Source organism: Schistocerca gregaria, chromosome 5, assembly GCF_023897955.1.
Source record: "Schistocerca gregaria isolate iqSchGreg1 chromosome 5, iqSchGreg1.2, whole genome shotgun sequence".
Taxonomy (NCBI): domain Eukaryota; kingdom Metazoa; phylum Arthropoda; class Insecta; order Orthoptera; family Acrididae; genus Schistocerca; species Schistocerca gregaria.
The window spans coordinates 37,606,481-37,629,070 of NC_064924.1; the positions used below are offsets into that span (position 1 = coordinate 37,606,481).

The following is a 22,590-nucleotide window of genomic DNA, read 5'->3' on the forward strand; positions in this document are numbered from 1 at the left end:
TGTCCAATCAATGAAGTTCATGTGTGTATGTCTCTTCCTCTGAGTTCTTATCTTCATACCAAAAATGTTCATTGTATTAGTGCCAGGATTCCTCACCCATCACATTAAGTTGAACTAAATTCATGTAACACTGTAGTGTGTTACGGTATTGTAAATTTTAACCTCCCATCCTGATTGTTGTTATGGCAACAGTGTTCCTCACTTGAATTGCAATGTGATTGTTGCACAACTGCCACATGTCTCATCGTTTAGAAGAATGAAATGTTTATGTTAACCAGTTCATTGTTCACCTTCCCATGTTTGGTAAAAGACAATAGCAGATACTGGAGACAGCACTTTGGAGGAACACTTAGTAGTAAGTGTATTGGTCCATGAACAAAAGCATAATAATGAAAATGTGACACAGGTGATGGATAGGTTATTTGAATGGTTCAGTAAGAGACTATCAAATCATCAGACTTTTGTCACACAAGAAAAGGAATATTACTGGGTGGAAAGTGTTTTGTATGCTCCCTACTCTGGTTGTCCATCAACGCAAAGGGAAATGACCTGAAAGTACTTTTTCACTGATGCATTCATCCTGCAAGTCAACCAGAAAGCACACTGCAGAACTTGGAATTATAAGGAGCAATGTGCATCTCCACATGAAAATGGATTAGCTGCTAAAGTAGATGAGTAGGACGACAAGGAGCCATATTAAGCTGTGCAGGGATAGTGGTGGTGCAGATATGGATGTTTGTCCAAAGAGCTATAAGCATTGTTAAAGTTACAAAGAAATGATTGCACATACAAAGGAACCTTTGGCCATCTCATACAAGGTAGGCTGAAGAAAGGAACATCTATGTTTATAACATCTATAGAACCAGAGAAAGGTTTTGATAATGTTGAGTGGACTACACTTTAGAAATAATGAAGGTGGCACAGATAAAATACAGGGAAAGAGAGGTTATTTACAAGATGTACAGAAACCAGACAACAGCTATGAGTCAAAGTATATAAAAGAGAAGGAGCATTTGAGAAGTGAGTGGGACAAAGTTGTAGCATATCACTGATGTTATTCAAGTTGCACACTGGGCAAGCAGTCATCCAAGGAGAGATTTGGAGAGGGAATTAAAATTCAGGGAGAAGAAATAAAGACTTTCAATTTTATCAACAATATGAGGAAAGAAAGAGATTTTTACTCACTGAGATGACACACTGACTTGCAGACAGGCACTTCAAAAAGACTGACACACACATTCAGCTTTCAACCAAAGAATTCTTCAGAAAAGAAAAAAATACACACACATTATTTCAAATGAGCAAAAACACTTTATTCACACATGACTGCCATATCCAACAGCTTGGGGGTTTGCCAATGATATTGTAATTCTGTTGTAGACAGCAAAGGACACGAAAGAGCAGTTGAATGAAATGGATACTGTGTTGAAAAGATGATGAGATGAACATCAGTAAAAGTGAAACAAGTGTAGTTGAATTGAACTGGGTGATGCTGAGGACATTAGATTAGGGATTGTAGTAGAGGAGTTTCACTGTTTGGGCAGTAAAATAATTAATGATGGTTGAAGTAGAAAAGATTCAAAATGCAGCATGGAAATAGCAAGAAAGTATTTTTGTAAATAAGACAATGGATAATCCAGGATGGAATAATGACATTATTATGAAAAGAATAGATTGCTACTCACCATACAGTGGTGATGTTGATTTGCAGACAGGCACAACCAAAAGACTATTAAACACACAAACTTTTGGCAGAAGGTCTTCTGAAACGCGCGCGCGCGCACACACACACACACACACACACACACACACACACACACACACACACACATTCATGCACGTCCCAGCCACACACATGATCACTGTGTCTGGCTGCACATGTGAGCTGTGTTTGTATGAATGTGTATGTTGTCTATTTCAGAAGAATGCCTTCTGGCTGAAAGTATACATGATTAGCACTCTTTTTGTTGTGCCTGTGTGCAGCTCAATGTCTCTGATATATAGTGAGTATCAATCTATTCTTCTCACTATATATATTCATTTTTTCCCTTTAAGGGAGTGACTGAACTTTAGTAGTAATGATTTTTTCATGTGACTTAGTTAAAATTGATGTGACATCTGGAGACTAAACCAAGGAAAGTTCACAGTAAATTGGCCTGGATTTTTTCTTGTCAATGCTCAGAAATTTGTGGAGTAAATCATTGATTTATACCAAATTTAACTGAAAGAACTTCAGTAGCCTTGTATGGAAGTGAAATGTAGATGATAAGCACTTCAGACAAGAAGATAATACAAGCATTTGAAATGTGATGCTATATAAAAATGCTGAAGATTAGGTGGGTATATGAAATAACAAATAAGGTGGATTTGAGTTTAACTGGAAAAAAAGAAATTTAATTGACAATTTGACAGACAAAGGGACAGGATGCATTGGAGACATCAGATTTGTTAGCTTGGAAATGGAAGAAAGTTTGAGGGGTAAAAATTGTAGTGGGAGACAAAGAGATGAACACAGTAAGTGGATTTAAATGGATGTAGGTTGTGGTGGTTACAAAGATGTGAAGACACTTGCACAGGATAGACAAACATGGAAGGATGCATCACACCAATCTGTGGGACTGAAGACCACATCAACAACAACAACTGCAATATGCTTAGACAGCTTCTTCCTTGTGTTTTCGTTCCAAGTGCTCAAAAAGTTCAGCATTCAGTTAATAATTCTATTTATCTGAAAAACCATGGGTATTGTATGGTATTGTATTTATTGGCCCTGTAGCCTCCAAAAGCACTTCTTGCTAAGACACTGGACAAGTCATGTTATACTTCTGAAAGTGATTTCTAGACATACTTATTTAAGATTACAATGATACACTTTATACATTAAGTATTTATGCAAAATGGCTAAGCAGGCATGGCTAGAGGACAAATGTAAGGATGCAGAGGCTTATCTCACTAGGGGTAAGATAGATACTGCCTACAGGAAAATGAAAGAGACCTTTGGAGAAAAGAGAACCACTTGTATGAATATCAAGAGCTCAGATGGAAACCCAGTTCTAAGCAATGAAGGGAAAGCAGAAAGGTGGAAGGAGTATATAGAGGGTCTATACAAGGGCAATGTACTTGAGGACAATATTATGGAAATGGAAGAGGATGTAGATGAAGATGAAATGGGAGATACGATCCTACATGAAGAGTTCGACAGAGCACTGAAAGACCTGAGTCGAAACAAGGCCCCGGGAGTAGACAACATTCCATTAGAACTATTGACGGCCTTGGGAGAGCCAGTCCTGACAAAACTCTACCATCTGGTGAGCAAGATGTATGAGACTGGCAAAATGCCCTCAGACTTCAAGAAGAATATAATAATTCCAATCCCAAAGAAAGCAGGTGTTGACAGATGTGAAAATTACCAAACTATCAGTTTAATAAGTCACAGCTGCAAAATACTAACGCAAATTCTTTACAGACAAATGGAAAAAGTTGTAGAAGCCGACCTCGGGGAAGATCAGTTTGGATTCCGCAGAAACGTTGGAACACGTGAGGCAATACTGACCCTACAACTTATCTTAGAAGAAAGATTAAGGAAAGGCAAACCTACGTTTCTAGCATTTGTAGACTTAGAGAAAGCTTTTGACAATATTGAATGGAATACTCTCTTTCAAATTCTGAAGGTGGCAGGGGTAAAATACAGGGAGTGGAAGGCTATTTACAATTTGTACAGAAACCAGATGGCAGTTATAAGAGTCGAGGGGCATGAAAGGGAGCAGTGGTTGGGAAGGGAGTGAGACAGGGTTGTAGCCTCTCCCCGAAGTTATTCAATCTGTATATTGAGCAAGTAGTAAAGGAAACAAAAGAAAAAATTGGAGTAGGTATCAAAATCCAGGGAGAAGAAATAAAAACTTTGAAGTTCGCCGATGACATTGTAATTCTGTCAGAGACGGCAAAGGACTTGGAAGAGCAGTTGAACGGAATGGACAGTGTCTTGAAAGGAGGATATAAGATGAACATCAACAAAAGCAAAATGAGGATAATGGAATGTCGTCGAATTTAGTCGGGTGATGCTGGGGGAATTAGATTAGGAAATGAAACACTTAAAGTAGTAAAGGAGTTTTGCTATTTGGGGAGCAAAATAACTGATGATGGTCGAAGTAGAGAGGATATAAAATGTAGACTGGCAATGGCAAGGAAAGCGTTTCTGAAGAAGAGAAATTTGTTAACATGGAATATAGAATTAAGTGAAGCTTCCTGGCAGATTAAAACTGTGTGCCCGACCGAGACTTGAACTCGGGACCTTTGCCTTTCGCGGGCAAGTGCTCTACCATCTGAGCTACCGAAGCACGACTCACGCCCGGTACTCACAGCTTTACTTCTGCCAGTACCTCGTCTCCTACCTTACAAACTTTACAGAAGCTCTCCTGCGAACCTTGCAGAACTAGCACTCCTGAAAGAAAGTATATTGCGGAGACATGGCTTAGCCAGAGCCTGGGGGATGTTTCCAGAATAAGATTTTCACTCTGCAGCGGAGTGTGTGCTGATATGAAACCGGCCGTGAGTCGTGCTTCGGTAGCTCAGATGGTAGAGCACTTGCCCGCGAAAGGCAAAGGTCCTGAGTTCGAGTCTCGGTTGGGCACACAATTTTAATATGCCAGGAAGTTTCATATCAGTGCACACTCCGCTGCAGAGTGAAAATCTCATTCTGGATAGATTTAAGTGTCAGGAAGTCATTTCTGAAAGTATTTGTATGGAGTGTAGCCATGTATGGAAGTGAAACATGGACGATAAATAGTTTAGACAAGAAGAGAATAGAAGCTTTCGAAATGTGGTGCTACAGAAGAATGCTGAAGATTAGATGGGTAGATCACATAACTAATGAGGAAGTATTGAATAGGATTGGGAAGAAGAGAAGTTTGTGGCACAACTTGACCAAAAGAAGGGATCGGTTGGTAGGAAATGTTCTGAGGCATCAAGGGATCACCAAATTAGTATTGGAGGGCAGTGTGTAGGGTAAAAATCGTAGAGGGAGACCAAGAGATGGATACGCTAAGCAGATTCAGAAGGATGTAGGCTGCAGTAGGTACTGGGAGATGAAGGAGCATGCAAAGGATAGAGTAGCATGGAGAGCTGCATCAAACCAGTCTCAGGACTGAAGACTACAACAACAACAACTTCATAAATTTAAATATTCTCTGATGGAGTAAAAGCAGAGTTGTTGTAAATATGACTTCAGAGATTTTTGATAGGTTTTGACTTCAGCAATTGCTCTTATGTTTTCAGGAAGTTTGTTACAAAGTTTAAGTCCCATGTGGAAAGTACCATTTTGGCACAGAGATGTGTTAATTTTGGTTACATGTAAAATTTTTTTGTCTGCTGAAGTGATCATGTATATCACAGTTTTTTTCAGTCTGTGGTCCTTACCTATTACATTTATTTTTAAGAATATCAGGGTTCCCATAATGTATACAAATGGTAATGGAGGAATACCAGATACCTTAAACGGAGGTTTGCAAGAGTTTCTAGGTTTGCATCCAAACAAGATTCCAACAGCCCTTTTTGTAGTTTGAAAGTGATATTAGCAGTTTAGAGTTTCTCCAGCAAGTGACTCCATATTTAAGGCAGAAATGAAAGTAGGGTTGATAAGCATTCATTACTGTTTTCTCACTATAGCATGATTTTAGTGAGCAAAGAATGTGACATGTCTTCATCAGTTCTGCATTAAGATATTCAAAATGCTTATTCCATTTACACTGCTCTGCTGCTAAAATCTTAAGAATTGGGTTTCAGTACTGTTACCAACCAGTTCATGGCTGATAGAGACCAATCGGATAAACATGTCATTGTTTGGAGCATTGTGGAGTTTTTTTTAGCAACTTATTTATATACGTGCCAATAGTCACAGTAAACATAGCATTGAGTAGGGTCAATGAGAATAATATATCATTTTTGAGTGAACTGCTTTCATTTAAGCTGTTTAACTGTTTAATGTGGCCATTTAAGAAGACTTTAGATAAGCCTTGTGGTGTTGGTCATTACCAACCTCCGAGTCCATACTATGTTCATTCATTTTTGTAGGGCTAAAAAAAAATTACATAATTATGTATTGTACCAGGTGCCTCCAGGTCCCAGATGTGAGAAATTTTTATGATTTAAATTTTACATTTTTGAAAAAAATTGCCGTTTTCCTCCAGCACAGTTGACCAGTTCACACCGTAATAGTCTGCATCATCATCAGCAAAGTCATTCTGTCAATCAAATCAGGCCATAAAGTCATCTGACTTGCAATATGGATGGCTGTAGGAGCTATAGTCACAAGATGGAGCTTCCCTTCAAGTGGCTTAGTTATCTTTACCTTTTCCTTCTGAGATGATTCCGAGGCTACAGGAGTTACCTTCTCTTGCCCCTCCAGGCCATCTTCACCCTGCAGGCCCCAATCTTCATAAAAAATAAATTATCAGAGTTTCTTTTTTCAGATCACGAGAATGTTATTTACAAACCCTCACTGCTTACAAATCCCATAAAAATTATGTCAATGAAACACACAAACAGTAGGAATCTTGGCACAATTGAGAGATATTGCAGATTTATTATCTTTTGGCTACATTCGTAATTTCTGCCTACTTATAAGTAGGCAGTATACAAGGTGTTTCTGCATCGCAAGTGCAGTGTCAGTTGAAAAGAGCTGCATCTGTTGTGTAACTGGTAAGACCATATGACTGTGAAGAATTTTTATGTTACATTTATTACATTGTATTGTAAGCAAATCTGTTCTCAACCTGAAGGTTCATATGAAAACTGAAACACTTCATTGGACATAGTTTTATTAGAAATAGTATCTCATTGTCTTCCTCTGACTTATTCAGCCAGTTAAAGAAACTACATTCTAAAGTGAACTTTGAACCACCATGCAACTGGCATTTTTTCAGTAACAAATTGTTCCCAGTGGTGAAAGAAGTAATAAATCACAGGAAAGATCCTAAGGTCAGTTAGGGTTCAAAACTTAGACCTCTGCAGTCTGATCACAGGGACATTCAAGACCAGGCCCATCTCTGGCAGCTGTGCATTACCTTGGTTTATGACATTCCCATCAGTGTAATATTTATTTGTTGTTGGAGACACATCCCCCCCCCCCCCCCCCCCCCCCCCTTCCTGTGGGTCCAGGGTTAGAATAGGCCCGAGGTATTCCTGCCTGTCGTACAAGGCTACTAAAAGGAGTTTCACATGTTTTGGCCTTTATGTGATGGTCCCCTGTAGGGTTTGGCCTCCATCTTCAAACTTTTCCCGAAGAGTGAGCCAACTGGGGAAGGGCGCCTTACAAGGTGCATCGTGACCATCATGCATTGAGATCTTTAGCCCACTTTCTCACTGTTGCATTGCATTCCTGCCCATTCTCCATCTCTTGGGCGAGGACACGTTCCTGGGTGCCTTTTCCACCATGCACTATGCAGTGTTGATTTTTGTGTCGACGATGACCATGGACTTCTTTGCACCTGATACCCAGCACGGTAGCCAGTCTGTTGTGGTGGGGCCACCATGTACACTGTTGGTTGTAGCCCCCTGACCACACAGGGATCGCTCTGCTGATGCCTGCACCATTAACTCCCCATGTATGCCAAGGTGTAGATGCCCATCCCCTTGGGGCATCGGTACTCCCGGCAATGGCCATTCTGCCAGGTGGCCTTTGCTGTGGCTGGGTGGTGCCCATGGGAAGGTCCCGTGGTCAGAGTGGGTGGCATCAGGGCGGATGACATGTGATGAAGCATAGTCCATCATCTCTTGCTGGTGGTGAAACACTAGCAGTATCTAAGCGATCATGAGCTCAATTCAATGCACAGAAGTACAACCCCAAATCGTTCTCCTCCCTGGCCACACCATGGGAGGAATGTCAGGCTAAGGATGGCAGAAGATCTTATTCGCCCTGGCTCTTTGTATGTTTGAGAGCTGCTGGGGAATCATTCATGACGATGAAGCTTCAATTTTTTGTTGAGAATTTAGAGGACAAGTTCAGGGAGGTGGAGGGCTTGTCAAAAATGAGATCTGGGTCAGTCATGATCAAACCAGCATTCTCTGCCCAGTCACGGGAGTTACTAGGTTGTGTAAAGCTGGGGGATGTTTTTGTAACCATCACACCCCTAAAGAGCTTAAACATGGTCCAGGGTATCATATTTCACAAAGACCTTATTTTGCAGTATGATGATGAGCTGCGTGCCAATTTAAAGTGGAGAGATGTACATTTCGTCTGGCGTGTCCACCGGGGTCTGAAGGGAAATCAGGTTCCCACCGGTGCCTTCATCTTGGCCTTTGAGGGTGATACATTGCCCAAGAAGGTCAAGCTGATTGTCTACCGGTGTGATGAAAAGCCCTATATCCCTCACCTGATGCGGTGCTTTAAGTGCTGGAAGTTCAGCCATATGTCTTCCCGCTGTACTTCCAGCATCACATGCCAAGAGTGCGGATGCCCATCACATCCCAATACTCCATGTGCCCTGCCTCCCATCTGTGTCAACTGCGGAGAGCACCATTCACCTTGCTCGTCTGACTGCAGGATTTCCCATAAAGATAGGAAAATCATGGAGTATAAGATCCTGGACCAACTGACCTACACTGAGGCTAAGAGAAAATTTGAACACCTGCATCCTGTGTCTATGACATTGTCTTATTCTGCCGCTACAACAGTTTTGGCACCATGCGCTCCATGAACCCAGGTCACTTCTCAGAGCCAGAAGACTACACCTGCCCCCTTGATGGTGGGGGGCATTTCCCTCCCTGTTGCTCCTGCACCACCTACTTGGGAGCAACACCCCCCCCCCCCCCCCTCCAACCATCGGGGACATCCGTCCCCACTTCTAAGCCTGAGAAGCGTAAGTCTTCTTCGGCTTCTCTCACTAGGAAGGCGGTCCTTTGCTGAAGAGCTCAAAAGCAGTTTGTCATAGGGCTTCATGCCCATCTCAGTCCTGGAGACTGAGCCAGTGAAGTCCTCCCAGCCAGGGAAACCCAAGGAGCAGCAAGAGAAATCCAAAAAGAAAACCCATAAGACCAAGGAAATTGCAGTGGCACCCACACCATCGCTTCTTACAAGCTGTGTGGTTGAGCATAGGGTGGAGATTGTGGCATCTGCTGAGGACCCAGATCTCGCCAGACCCTCAGACACAATGGATACAGACTGCTCAGGCAATAAATCGGTGGCAGCAGGTGACTCTGAGGCGTGAATTGCCTCATTGAATGTTCCATGCCTTCCCAGTCTCACAATGTCATTCTCCAGTGGAATTGCGGCAGGTTTTTCCACCACCTGGCTGATCTACAGTACCTGTTAAGCTTTACACCTGCTATCTGCATTGCCCTCCAGGAAACCTGGTACCCGTCAATGCAGACCCCTGCGCTCATTGGCTATAAGGGATATTACAGGAGCCGTAGCGATATAATTGAGTGTCATGAGTGTCAGATGGATTTTGCGTTTATGTCCTAAACTCGGTCTGTAGTGAACATGTGCCCCTTCAAACACCTCTTGAAGCAGTGGCTGTCAGAATAAGGACGACACAGGGAATAACTGTTTCCAATGTATATCTTTCTGCAGATGGTGCAGTATCCCTGAATGTATTAGCCGCACTGATTGATCAACTCCCTAAACCTTTCCTACTTCTGGGAGATTTTAACACCAATAACCCCTTGTGGGGTGGCACCTTGATTACTGGCTGAGGTAGAGATGTCGAAACTTTACTGTCTCTGTTCGACCTCTGCCTCTTAAATACTGGGGCCACCACACATTTCAGTGTGGCTCATGGTAGTTATTCACCCATTGATTTATCAATTTGCAGCCCAGGATTTCTCCCATCTATCCACTGGAGAGCACATGACGATCTGTGTGTTAGTGACCACTTTCCCATCTTCCTGTCACTGCCCCAGCACCAGACACATGGATGCCTGCCCAGATGGGCTTTGAACAAGGCGGACTGGGGAACTTTCACCTCTGCTGTCACCACTGAATCTCCCCCACATGGTAACATCAGTGTGATGGTTAAGCAGGTGACTAGAACAATTATTTCCGAGGCAGAAAATGCGATCCCTCACTCTTTAGGGTGCCCAAGACGTAAGGCAGTCCCTTGGTGGTTGCCGGAAGTTGATGAAGCAATTAAAGAGCGTCAGCGAGCTCTACAGCAGCATAAGTGGCACCCTTCTCTGGAACACCTCAAAGCCTTTAAATGGCTCCATGCCCATATTCGCTACCTTATCGAACAATGGAAGAAGGAGTGTTGGGAGAGATATGTCTCCACCATGGGGTGCCACCCTCAGCTTCCCAAGTCTGGGCAAAGATCAAATGTCTTTTCGGGTACCAGACCCCAACACCTGTCCCTGGTGTTACCATAAATGGGGAGTTATGTACCGACACAAATGCGATTGCTGAGCACTTTCCTGAGCACTTGGCTCGAGCCTCTGCATCGAAGAATTACCCACCAGCCTTTCACACACTCAAACAGCTGCTGGAAGGGAACTTCCTCTCATTCACTGCACTCTGCAGTTAATCTTATAATGCCCCATTTACAGAGTGGGAGCTCCTCAGTGCCCTTGCACATTGCACCGACACAGCTCCTGGGCCTGACTGCATCTACAGCTAGATGATTAAACATCTCTCATCTGACTAGAAGCGACATCTTCTAGTCATCTTCAACTGGATCTGGTGCAATGGTGTCTTTCCATCACAGTGGCAGGAGAGCTCCATCATTCCAGTGCTCAAACTCGGTAAAAACCCGCTTGATGTGGATAGCTATTGGCCAATCAGCCTCACCAATGTTCTTTGTAAGCTGCTAGAGTGTATGGTAAGTCGGCAGTTCCGCCAGGAGCGCTCTACCACAGATAATCTTGTGTCCATCGAGTCTGCCATCCGAACAGCCTTTTCAAGATGGCTACGCCTGATTGCTGTCTTTTTTTACTTATGTAAAGCATACAACACAACTTCGCGACATCACATGACACAAATGACAGTCATCCACTTCTTGCTGGACTGCCCACTTTTAGCTGCTCTGCAGCAGACTTTTAACTTCCCCAGCACCCTGCCTTCAGTGTTGGGCAACAATGCCTCCGCAGCAGCTTTAGTTTTAAGCTTTATCCGCAAGAGTGGGTTTTATACTTCTATGTAGGTTTTAGCGCATGTCCTTTGTCCCTCTGTGTCCTCCACCCTAGTGATTTTAGGGTGGAGGTTTTAATTTATTTCAGAGTGGCTGGCTTTCCCTTTCTATTCTCATGGTTGGCCAGACACTGTAATCAGCTTTCATGTTTTACTCTCTTCTGTTTCTAGCATCTCTGTTGTTTTCTTGTCCTCTTTAGTCTCTTTCTTGTCCTTTTAGTGTTTGTTGCCTTCCCTTCATTCTTGTGGCTTTTCCTTTCTTTCCATTTTGTGTTATATGTTTTGTCCATTTTATTCTCACACTTGTGGCATTGTTTTATTAGGAACAAGGGACCAATGACCTCGTAGTTGGTCCCTTCTCCCGCCTTTAAACCAACCAACCAACCAACACCTACACACCACATTGTTGACTGCCCACTTATGGGCTGTGGGAGCAGTTAAGTCACTAGGGACTTCTGCTAAGAATTACTCTTTTGAAACTAAGATTATAAATATTAATTTAAAAGCAAACACTCAAGATGTAGTTTTTAGTTATCTCTTTGTGATATTTTGCACAAACACTGTAATGGATGCTGGTGGGTCATAACAGGCTAACAATTTTCAGTGCAGAATTGCATGTGTCTTATAGACCCTGAAGCACACAAGGAGCAGCTGACTGCTGAAAGATTTTGCTCATACTTTCTGACTCCCTTGTTGCCCTCTGCAAATGCACCCAGCAGAGGCAATGGCCCAGATGAATCAGAACTTCCTTTTTTGTGCTACAAAAGTTAGCAAAAGAAATGTCATTTTACTGGTTGCCAAGGCACTTCAGGATCTGAGGCACTGTGGAAGCTGATACAGTAGCCAAGGAAAGTGTGCCACCTCACTTCAAGGTACTGCCTCTCTGTTGACAGAGGAGATAACACTCCAATGGAAGACCTCCCAGGGGGTCCACAACTCTTTTTGTGAGTATGTACTTGGCTACCATGTGGCTCCAACCTTTGTGGCATTACTTCCTTTCTGTGCTGCAAGCTTACACTTCCACTATCCCATCCCCCTCTGCCTCTCCATTGGATGGTTTTCTTGGTCCAGATCCTGCTTGGACCTGGTTTACAATTGGGACCTGAGCTTCCAATTCTGGCATATTCTACAACTTTTCATTAAATAAGCACACGGTCCCCATTGTTGGGTTTGACCTGCCACCAATTTTCATAATTCTCCAGATGTGCAAATTGTGCAGGAGAGAGGAGGGGGGGGGGGGGAGGAGGAGTGTCCCAATGTAATGTATGCTCCAGCTTTGTGCCTTTCCATCTTTGATCTTTGCACCCTCCTCTTTAATAAGGCAATACACCCAAAACCCAGCACAATAGCCATCTTGTTGTGGACAGATCACAGATCATCAAGTACCTGCACGATGGTAGCCCCCTGACTGTGCAGGGATCACACTGTTAGTGCCTGAGCTGAACACACTCCACATATGCCAAGGAGTGTGTGCCTGTTGTGCCTGGGGCACGGGGATTTCAAGCAATGGGTTACTGGCCAGGTAGCCATTGCTAAGCCTGGGTGACATGTATGGGGAGAGCCGGTTCTGACTGGGTAGCAATATAGCGGATGAGTCGCAAATGAAGCAGATGAAGTTATCTCCCTCTGGTGGCCATATATATGACCCCAGCAGTCTCTATAAAAAACAGTCCTCTATTAATGGAGAGAGATACAACTGTAAAATGTTCCCTTTCCTGGCTGTGCCATGGGAAGAACGTAGGGCTACATGGCAGGCAGAGCAATACTCCCCACAATACTTGGTTTGTACAAAGACTGATGATGATTTCTTCTTGGCCACAAAGCCCTTATTCTTTGTGGAGTACTTAGGAGACAAGTTTGGGGAAGTGGCAGTCATCCCTAAAATGAAGAGTGGGTCGATTTGGATCAAAATGGCGTCTCATGCCCAGTCACAGGCAGTACTCGCTTGTAACAAATTGGGTGACATACCAGTGACTGTCACTCCTCATAACTGTCTAAATTTGGTTAAAGGCATCATTTTCCACAGAGACCTGCCATTACAATCTGATGATGAGCAGGCACCAACTTGGAGTGACAGGGTGTACACTTTGTCCATCGTGTACATGGGGGCCAAAGGACAATAGAGTCAGTACAAGTGACTTCACCTTGGCCTTTGAGGGCAATGGTATACTGATGTGATGTCAAACTGTATGTTCTGCCCACTCCCCTCCTGTGCTTAAGGTGTCTGAAATTCGGGCAGATGTCTTTGCATTGCAACACTAGCCCCATCAGTAGAGATTGTGGACGAGTACTACATGTGAATGTCTCTTGTTCCTCTCCACACTATTCTCCCTGCTTACTGGGTTGCACTGTTTTCTAGAGAGAGAGGAAAATACAAGAATACAAGACTTTGGGCAAACTCACTTGCTAAGAGGCCAAGAATAAGTACAAGAAATAGCACCCAGCATGTAAAACAGTGTCATATGTTACAGCTAAGATGATGTTGCACACTTTGGTGATTGTACTCTCACCCATTACACCTCCTAGAGTAGATCCTGAGGTGCCGCTCAACAGTGCCTGCCCCCTTGATGGTTGGGGGATCCCTTCTTGCTGCTTTACCCGCACCTACTTTAGGATTGTTGGCCTTCCACCAGCTGGAGACAAATCACCTCTCTCTGGCTTCTCTTGCTGTGAAGGGAGGGCTTTGTGATCATCATCTTTACTTGAAACTGAGTCAAGGAAGCCCTTGCAATCATTGAAATCATCTAAGGAGAGGAAAGACAAGAAAAAGGACATTCCGGTGATCCCTGTGCCACCAGATCCCACATGTAGCTGAGGTGGAGATTCTGGCAGCTCGACAGGCCCCAGTTAACACCACACAATGGAACCTTTTCTTTCCCAACCATTTGGCTAAGCTACATCTTTTAAACACTTCCCCTGCCTTCTGCATTGCTCTTCAGGAGACTTGGTTTCTGCAATGTTGACCCCGGCCCTTTGTGGATACTGGGGACATTATAAGAATAGTTCTGCCTATGACAGGGGCAGGGGAATTTTCATGTATGTTCTAGACACTACACTTACTACACTTCAGTGTGGCCCACAGAATTTTCTCAACCATTGACCTTCCCATTTGCAGTCCGTGTGTTCTCTCATCCATCCACTGGAGATTCTGGTTGTGACCAGCAGTGCTGACTGGGGTGCTTTGTCACTGGGGTTGACCTCGGTTCCACACTGCATGGAGATAATGATGAGTCAGTCCAGAATATATACAACTATTCTTTTGGCTGTTGGTTTGGGGATCCCCTCTTCCTTAGGCGCATCCTGATAGAATGTGGTACCCTAATAACCATCAGAAATTACAGAGGCCATTAGAGATCATAGTTGGGCTCTCCAATGCCATATGCAGCACCCATCAGTGGAGCACCACAGCACTCTCGATCAGTGTTACCCTTGCCATACCTTGGTCATTACCATTCAGGACTCTTGAGGTTGGTATTCCAGAAACAGACTTCTAGTTTGTATTACGCTGTCAAGTTTTGGGTATCCGGAATATGGCATGGCTAACTGATTTTGCCAAACTAACAATGGTTGATAAAGGAGATTACAACTCTGTGGAGGCCCCCTCCATGCAGGCCTCTTGCAAAGACTCTACTGCCCTTTTACAGCTCCACATTGGCCATACTTGGTTGACTCATGGTCTCTCCTCTACAGCAAGGACTTATCCAACTGTCACTGTTTCTCCTGTTTGATGGTGGTACACATTTTGCTGGACTGTCCTCACCTAGCCACGCAGTGGTGAATTCATCTCACTGACTTGCTACTCCTGGTGTTAAGGAATGATGCCTCAGTGGCTGACTCAGTTTTATTCATGAAGAGGACTTCCAGCACCACTTAATCTTATCAGCCCACTGAGGGATTGGCAGAACATTCTGTCTCCTCCACTGCCTAGGACGGGCTGTGGCTGTCTGGGTTTAGTGGTCGAGCCTGGTCCTCATCCTACTTGCTATTTTACTCTTCTTCCTCCCTCTTGGATAGTCTGTTACACTTGTTCTTCTTTTGTCGCTGTGTGCTTCTCTTGTCCTGTCCGTGTTGCTAGTCTTACCTAGTCAATCTTGGAGTGGAGTATCTCTGGTAAGTGGTAAGGGTCGGAAGTTGTATATCCTCTCATTGCAATATGTCAATTTTGGAGTGGAGTATCTCTGGTAAGTGGTAAGAGCTGGAAGCTGTATATCCTCTCATTGCAATATGCTTTCATGGGCTTCCAATTGCTCCCTAGATGGGGCACCTTGCATGACTTTCATCATCTGTCTCCCTTTCGTCTTTTTGTCTCTGATCTCACCTTTGTTGACCTTTTGTACACCTTGGGGTTTTCTTCCGCAGGGTTTTGTGTGGTAGGCTATCTCTCTTCTAAAGTCATGTAGACCTGTTTATTCAAGGAAAGAGGGACTGATGACCTAGTAGTTTGGTCCCTTCGATCATTCAACTGATCAACAATCAATGGGAGAATGATTTCCTGGCAGCGATGGACAAAAAACTATATTCATTGAAAGCACCTCTTCAACTATAGTATTATTTCTGCTAGCTGTAGAGATAGGATGAAATGGCGATGACCTGTCTTTGAATAGGGCAGTTTTCTCTGACTCGTGTGTGTGTGTGTGTGTGTGTGTGTGTGTGTGTGTGTGTGTGTGTGTCAAGAGGGTAGCAGTAAATTTTAAGTGGGCATGTTCTATATTATTTGGCAATGTCACTATTGAAAATTTTGTGAAATGCCTTAAGTCCCGTTTACACAGTTATTTAGAATATTATAGTGAGATTTAGAGTATCTGTTTCATCCATTCTGCCTTGGTGATCAAGACAGCTACCTGTAGTAGTATTTTACAATCTCCATTACCAAGTTCTGGTATTTTATGTAGGATCTTAGGAAATGTATAATGGGAATTGTGAAGGTAACTAGTCACTGTGCAGCTGAGACATTAGCAGTTGACAAGCACACAAATGCGATGGACATAACTAGTAAGACTTGGGTCCATGTTCTTTCTTAGAGTTAAAAAATAAAAATCATCCAGACTTGAGTGAAAGGTTATATTATGTGAAGTGGTCTTTAAGAGGAGGGAGTAGGGAGGGATGGAGAAAAGGGAGAATGGCTCCAAGCAGGAAGAAGCAGCAAGAGAACAGGGTAGGAATGAAGCACCGATGAGTGTGACCTGATACATGCTAGAAAAGTACAGCAGAGTCCCGCTTATCCAAACCCCGGTAATCCAAACGTTCGTTTAATCCAACCATGAAAAACGTTAGTCTAAGTATGGAAAATTGTGCGGTAAACTGCTGTACATACACACTATTTCAATTTACACAGTACGGTAAACATGTATTAGAAAAATTGGCAAGAAAACATTAGGTTTAAATAATGCATAACATTGAAAGAAAAGCTGTCAAACTTACTAAAATACAGCGGACATTTTATCCCTACATTTTAGATGACAAAAACTCAGTCATTGTTTCTTGGCTTAATGAAGGCAGTCTGTTTTATGATGCATAGTAGTGCCATTGTCTCAAAAACATCAAATCAGCATGTGTACCACTGAAATGTTGCTCCAAATAACGTAGTGTGAAGCCAAGGGCTTCTGCTGCATCACTGTGTGGCACCAGCTCCCCTTTGTCTCTTTCAGGCGCACTGTCACTTCTATCATAACAGTCCACTTCTTCCTGGTTTTGAGTCACATCAGCAACTAAATCAGCATCATTAAGGTTCTCAACACATGCCCCATCCACTGCCATCCACTCATCTACATCTCCTTCACTAGCTTCTTCACAACTAGGGATAATCTGTATCATTTGTAGTAGATTTTCCCCTTCATTTTCAACTAGGTTGTCCTGAAATTCAAAAGATGTCCACAGTTTTCTCCACGATTTTCTCAGAGTATTTTCTGAAATATTCTGCCATGCCTCAGCGGCCCAATAAACAATATCCTTCATGGTGGTCTTTTTTTATTTTGTCCACTAAAAGAATACTATCATCTTGGATCAGCATTGTTAAAAAATGTTTTCTGTAAATCAGTTTTAATGTTTGCAGTACACCCTGGTCCATCGGCTGTAGAAGTGGTCTTACATTTGGCGGCAAAAACTTTGCCACACTTTCTCCATCACATAATTCCTCAGTGCTGGGGTGAGATGGTGTGTTGCCAATCAAAAGGATTGCACTGGGAGACAAATGATTTTCCTTAGAAAACTGTCAAACAGAGGGAGCAAACTGGCTATGAAACCATTCTTTGAACAGCTTACTATCCATCCCCGCTTTTTTATGGTTACGATAAGATATGGGCAGGGGATTCATGTTGCAGTTCTTAAAAGCTCTGGACCTAACACATTTTGTTGATCAGCATTAAAGGCAGCTTGTGATTATGAGCAGTGTTGCTGCATGCTAATGAAGTCACACGATTTTTGGACATTTTAAAAACAGGCATGTGATCTTCTGCTTTTGATGCCAGGCTTTTTGTTGGCAATGCCCTAAAATTAAGGCCTGTCTCGTCAGCATTATAAATTTGTTGAGGAGAATACTTTCCCTCTCTTACCATTTTTTCAAACTTACCCAAGTATTCCTCACTGCATCACAGTCAGAAGAAAACTTCTCTCCAGTGACCGAAACTTCCTGGCAGATTGATACTGTGTGCCCGACCGAGACTCGAACTTGGGACCTTTGCCTTTCGGGGGCAAGTGCTCTACCATCTGAGCTACCGAAGCACGACTCATGCCCGGTACTCACAGCTTTACTTCTGCCAGTATCTCGTCTCCAAACATTACAGAAGCTCTCCTGCGAACCTTGCAGAACTAGCACTCCTGAAAGAAAGGATACTGCTGAGACATGGCTTAGCCACAGCCTGGGAGATGTTTCCAGAATGAGATTTTCAATCTGCAGCGGAGTGTGCACTGACATGAAACTCTCCAGTAATTGTTAGCTGACAGATTCCATGATGTTTTTTGAATGTGTCCAACCAATTCGTGCTTGCACTAAAAGACTCATCACCATCCATTTTCTTCAGGTAAATGGCATTCTCCTGAACCAGTGCTCTGCTCAAAGGAGTTCCTCTTTCTCTTTTCTGCATAAACCAAACAAAAGAGCTTCATCCACTTTGTCGTACTGGGACTGTTTCAAAGTCTGCCGAATTTCGAGTGTGTTTCTCAAAGACATTGCTCAGGAGTGTTCAAGCTTCACTCGGTTCTTCTTCCAATCACAAATGGTTGCTTTACCAACACCCAGTTCTGTTGCCAGTTTAGATATATTTTCACAATTGTCTGTCCACTTCAAAGCATTCAGTTTTTCATTGAGAGTTAACGTTGTATGTTTTGGTATACTCATGACAAAAATACATACACCACTACACCTGAACAAATGCAATACAACTCTTATGCATGCCAGCAATCGATAACTAACATAACCAAGCGCTTTGGGAGCCAACTGGCAGTGCACTAACCTCAGACACTACAAAGGTCTCAACAATGCACAACGACAAGGGGAGGGAGTGAGAGTGAGCTATTGTTCCCAAACTTGTTCCCATTTGTTATCATAGTGTACCTACTTATCTGCTTGGTATACTTCAGTCTAGAAACTCATCACCGTAATTCCGGCTAATCCGAACAAATCAGTACTCCGAGCAAGGTCCGGTCCCTATTAGTTCGGATTAAAGGGGCTCTACTGTAGTGTGTGGCACATGACAAAGTTGTGGAATGGGTAAGGGAGGGGGGAATAAAAGAGTACAAGAAAGGAAGAGGATGACCGTAGAGAGGACAGTGTGAGTGTAGGTTAATAGAAGCACTGGGAAAGAAGTAGAGGTTGGTGTGGGACAGGGGATACAGAAGACTGAATCCATGATTGTGGGTTCAGAAGATATGTTGTAAGGACAACTCCTGTGTACATTCTGGAAACATCCCCCCAGGCTGTGGGTAAGCCATGTTTCCGCAATATCCTTTCTTTCAGGAGTGCTAGTTCTGCAAGGTTCGCAGAAGAGCTGTGAACCTTGGAAGGTAGGAGACGAGGCACTGTCAGAATAGAAGCTGTGAGGATGGGTCGTGAGTCATGCTTGGGTAGCTACACAAACCAGATGAAATGCACTATGAAGCATTCACTGGATCAATTCAGAGAATCTGGTGTTGGTGAGGAAGTGTCCAGATGGCACAGGTTTTGAAGCAGGCATTGAAGTTACGCAAGTTGGTACTCAGTGGCCTGCTCTGCCACTGAATGGTCGATCTCTCCTCGGTGGTAGCCATGCATTCTGATGGACAACTGGTTGGTGCTCATTCCCACCTAAAAGACTGTGTAGATGTTACAGCTGAATTGTTATTTTCACAAGTTGTCTTGGTTCTCCAGGGGTAAGGTATGGCTGTCATGGCACTGGGCACTGCAATAGAGGGTGCTGTGTGGATACACAGGACAAGTATTCCACCTGTTGTAGATTGGTTGACTTGGAGAGGTGCGAAGGTTTTTGGCAAAAATGGTTGGCTATATCTGGCATATTCCAGAGAGCTGAATAAGCTAAGTGTGAAATTCAACTAGTTTGTGGCAGCAAACATTGCAGCTTATATTCTGAACCAATATTGCTGTAATGAAATACTAAATTCTTAAACAACAAACCAATTTTTAAACAAGAAACCTACAAGATAATGCAGCACATATATAACTTTTTTTTTCAGGATTGCTTCACATGGCAGGTACACCGAGTTATCAGTTTGTGAGTAAAGCTGTGTGGAATTGAATATGACTATTATTATAGTGAATTAGTTTGTAGCGAGTAAGAGCAAGTAGTGTGTGCTAATTTTATTATGGCTTTTATTGCTACATTAGTGCCATGTGAAATGTGAATATGTGTGTGTGTGTGTGTGTGTGTATGTGTGTTTGTGTGTGTCTTACTGGCAAACAAAAACAAGATGATCATAAGGAGAACAACACAAGAGGTGTTCAACAAATTCGAAAATAATCTTTTGCCTGCTGATATGATGAGGAATGTAAGAAGTCTTTGTTTTCAGTTAAGCTGGTAAATGTAAGAAAATCAGTCACACAGTGGTGATACTGAAACACAGGATGACACCGTGAAGAGCAAAATGCTGACCTGCATCTTCCAAAATAGTTTCACTGCAAAAGGTAATGCTAGTTCACCCTATCAATTGTTCTGTGATTTCCAAAATAACTGATATTGATATCAATAATTCAGAAAAGATATTTGGACAGATGCAGATGATTATACATCTTTAACAATTACGTATGTCTGTCGTAGAATTATGGGACATCTTACATGGTCACACATTACAAACTCAAGTCTCTTTCCCAGGAATCAACAGTTACTTTGTGAAACTCAGTTTACTTTGTTTTTCTGTGAAATCCACGTGGGTGCATATAGCAGGGTAACAGCCCCTGCTCATATGTCGATGCTGTGTTCCTTGACTTCCAGTTGGTGTTTCATACAGTCCCGCACGAATGCCTGATGAACAACATCAGAGTGCTGAACCAGCTTTGTGACTGGCTTGAGCACTTCCTCATACATAAAACTTGGCACATGTTCTTAATGGTGAGAAACCATCAGATGTGAAAGCAACTTTTGACATACTACGAGAATGTCACTGTTTACACAGACAGAGGCAGCTGGGGCAGGCCATCTCAGATATATGAAGAAGTAGTATATATACCAAGCTGAGATTATGTCAGAGATGTGGTGAATTTTCTGATCTTCGCTAGTAGTATTTAATATTGATAGCTTTCAAATTCTGACAGTACTTTTTCCTTTCTTTATTGAATCGTACCTGTTTTTCTCTGACATTGAAAAGAGCCCCTGAAGAATACTAACATGAATCAATCTCCCTCAAACAGTACCAAGGTAACAGTGCCCCAAACCACTGTCTCGCCATCTGGACAAGAGATCTCTCAAACCTCTGCCTTTCTGTATCAAATTTAAGCAAACAAGTAGCTCGAGTACAGCTATGAGTTTACTGTTATGTGTGAATGGTGGCGTTTAACACTGATGCAGGCTGTAGACAAATTATGGGCAGACAATACTGTGTATTGAATTTCATCTAGACTTACTGAAGCATACATCCATACATTATGTCATTTCATGTCTCTGAGAGTCACCTACCTTTCCTTGTAGAGTTTTTGCTTTAATTTTCTCTCACTGATAAAAGCCCAGACATATTAAACCTGGTGAGAGTGCAAGCAAAATCATGTTTTCGAAACAAATGAACTGACAGTCTCAAACTGGTTTGCAAAGAAAGTTTAACTATTTGTGTGGGATAGGTGTGATATCTGCCACATTGATTTGAAATGGATTGCCCTACATTCAGAGGGATGTTTTCTGACAACTGCATCAACATATCTTTTAGGAACTGTATATGTGTTTCAGTATTTAGAATCCCATCAGTGAAATAGGGACCAGTGATAGTTGTATTCCTGAAATTCTGGTACCATGCATTGACTTACCAAGTCATTCGACACCCACTTTTTTCAGCCATTGTGGATTGTCCACTCCCAAGTAGTCATACAGTGGACTATACTTTGAGCACAGTTTGTAAATGATGATTTGTGTGTAAACAAAGTCACACATAGAAACATAGATCACTTAGTAATTTTTGTAGACATTATTCAGATAACTGTACCAAGTGTTGAAAGTCGTTGCCATGCAGCTGTTGATTGAGTAGCAAAATATGGAATAGATAAATGTGTAGAATATTCCTACTAGCATGTTCGAGTTGCCCCATAATTACACATAGAATCTATACTATTGCTGCTAAAATGTAGGTTTCATTTCTCAACTGAGTTATGTTATGTTTTGTTGGTGTATCTTAAGCTTCACACTTACAATTTTTATTACATTTGCAATGACAGGCCACGAGACCTCGACACAGTCATATCATCTTTCTGCATACGACTGTGCCACTGCTCTAACAGTTTGGCAATGTTCACCGTAAACAAAAACCCAATCCACTTTTTCAGCTGAACAATTTCATGAGCAAGTTGTCTGATTGAGCATATCAGTCAGTACACTATAGCTTCAGCAAAGTCCATGTGTAAACACAGGAACTGCACCTGATTTACACATCTGCTTACATTTGGTACAGCAGATAGTTCTGGGATCTCTTCTTCCAATGGCTCGACAGTGGTTTAAGGTACCCTAGTTCTACACATTATGTTGTTGAAATCTTCACTGGAGGCTCTTTCTAATGCAACAGAAAAAGAGTGTGTAGGCCCATTAAAAACAAAAACAAAGAACAATATGAAACCACGGTGCTATAATTCAGCAGCTATAGATGTTACAAATTATGTACGCATGCCAGAAAATTCGACTATAGCTTAGTGGAAACTGCAGCTCTATATGTTTACACATTCTGGACATATCTAGGGTGCCCAGCCTTAGCTGCTTCAGCCTGTGCAAACTATCCTGCAGATAACAATAGAAGTTCCAGGGGGCACTTTGCAAGTGGTGCCCGCCATGAAGTATCATAGTCAGAAA

The 22,590-nt window shown here is 42.6% G+C and overlaps 1 protein-coding gene across 2 annotated transcripts in view; it reads right to left on the reverse strand.

Moving 5' to 3' along the window:
- The window catches only part of LOC126272185 (trehalase-like), a 246,416-nt gene that overhangs the window by 21,188 nt on the left and 202,638 nt on the right, over positions 1-22,590 (reverse strand). The gene's annotated exons all lie outside the window — the stretch shown is intronic.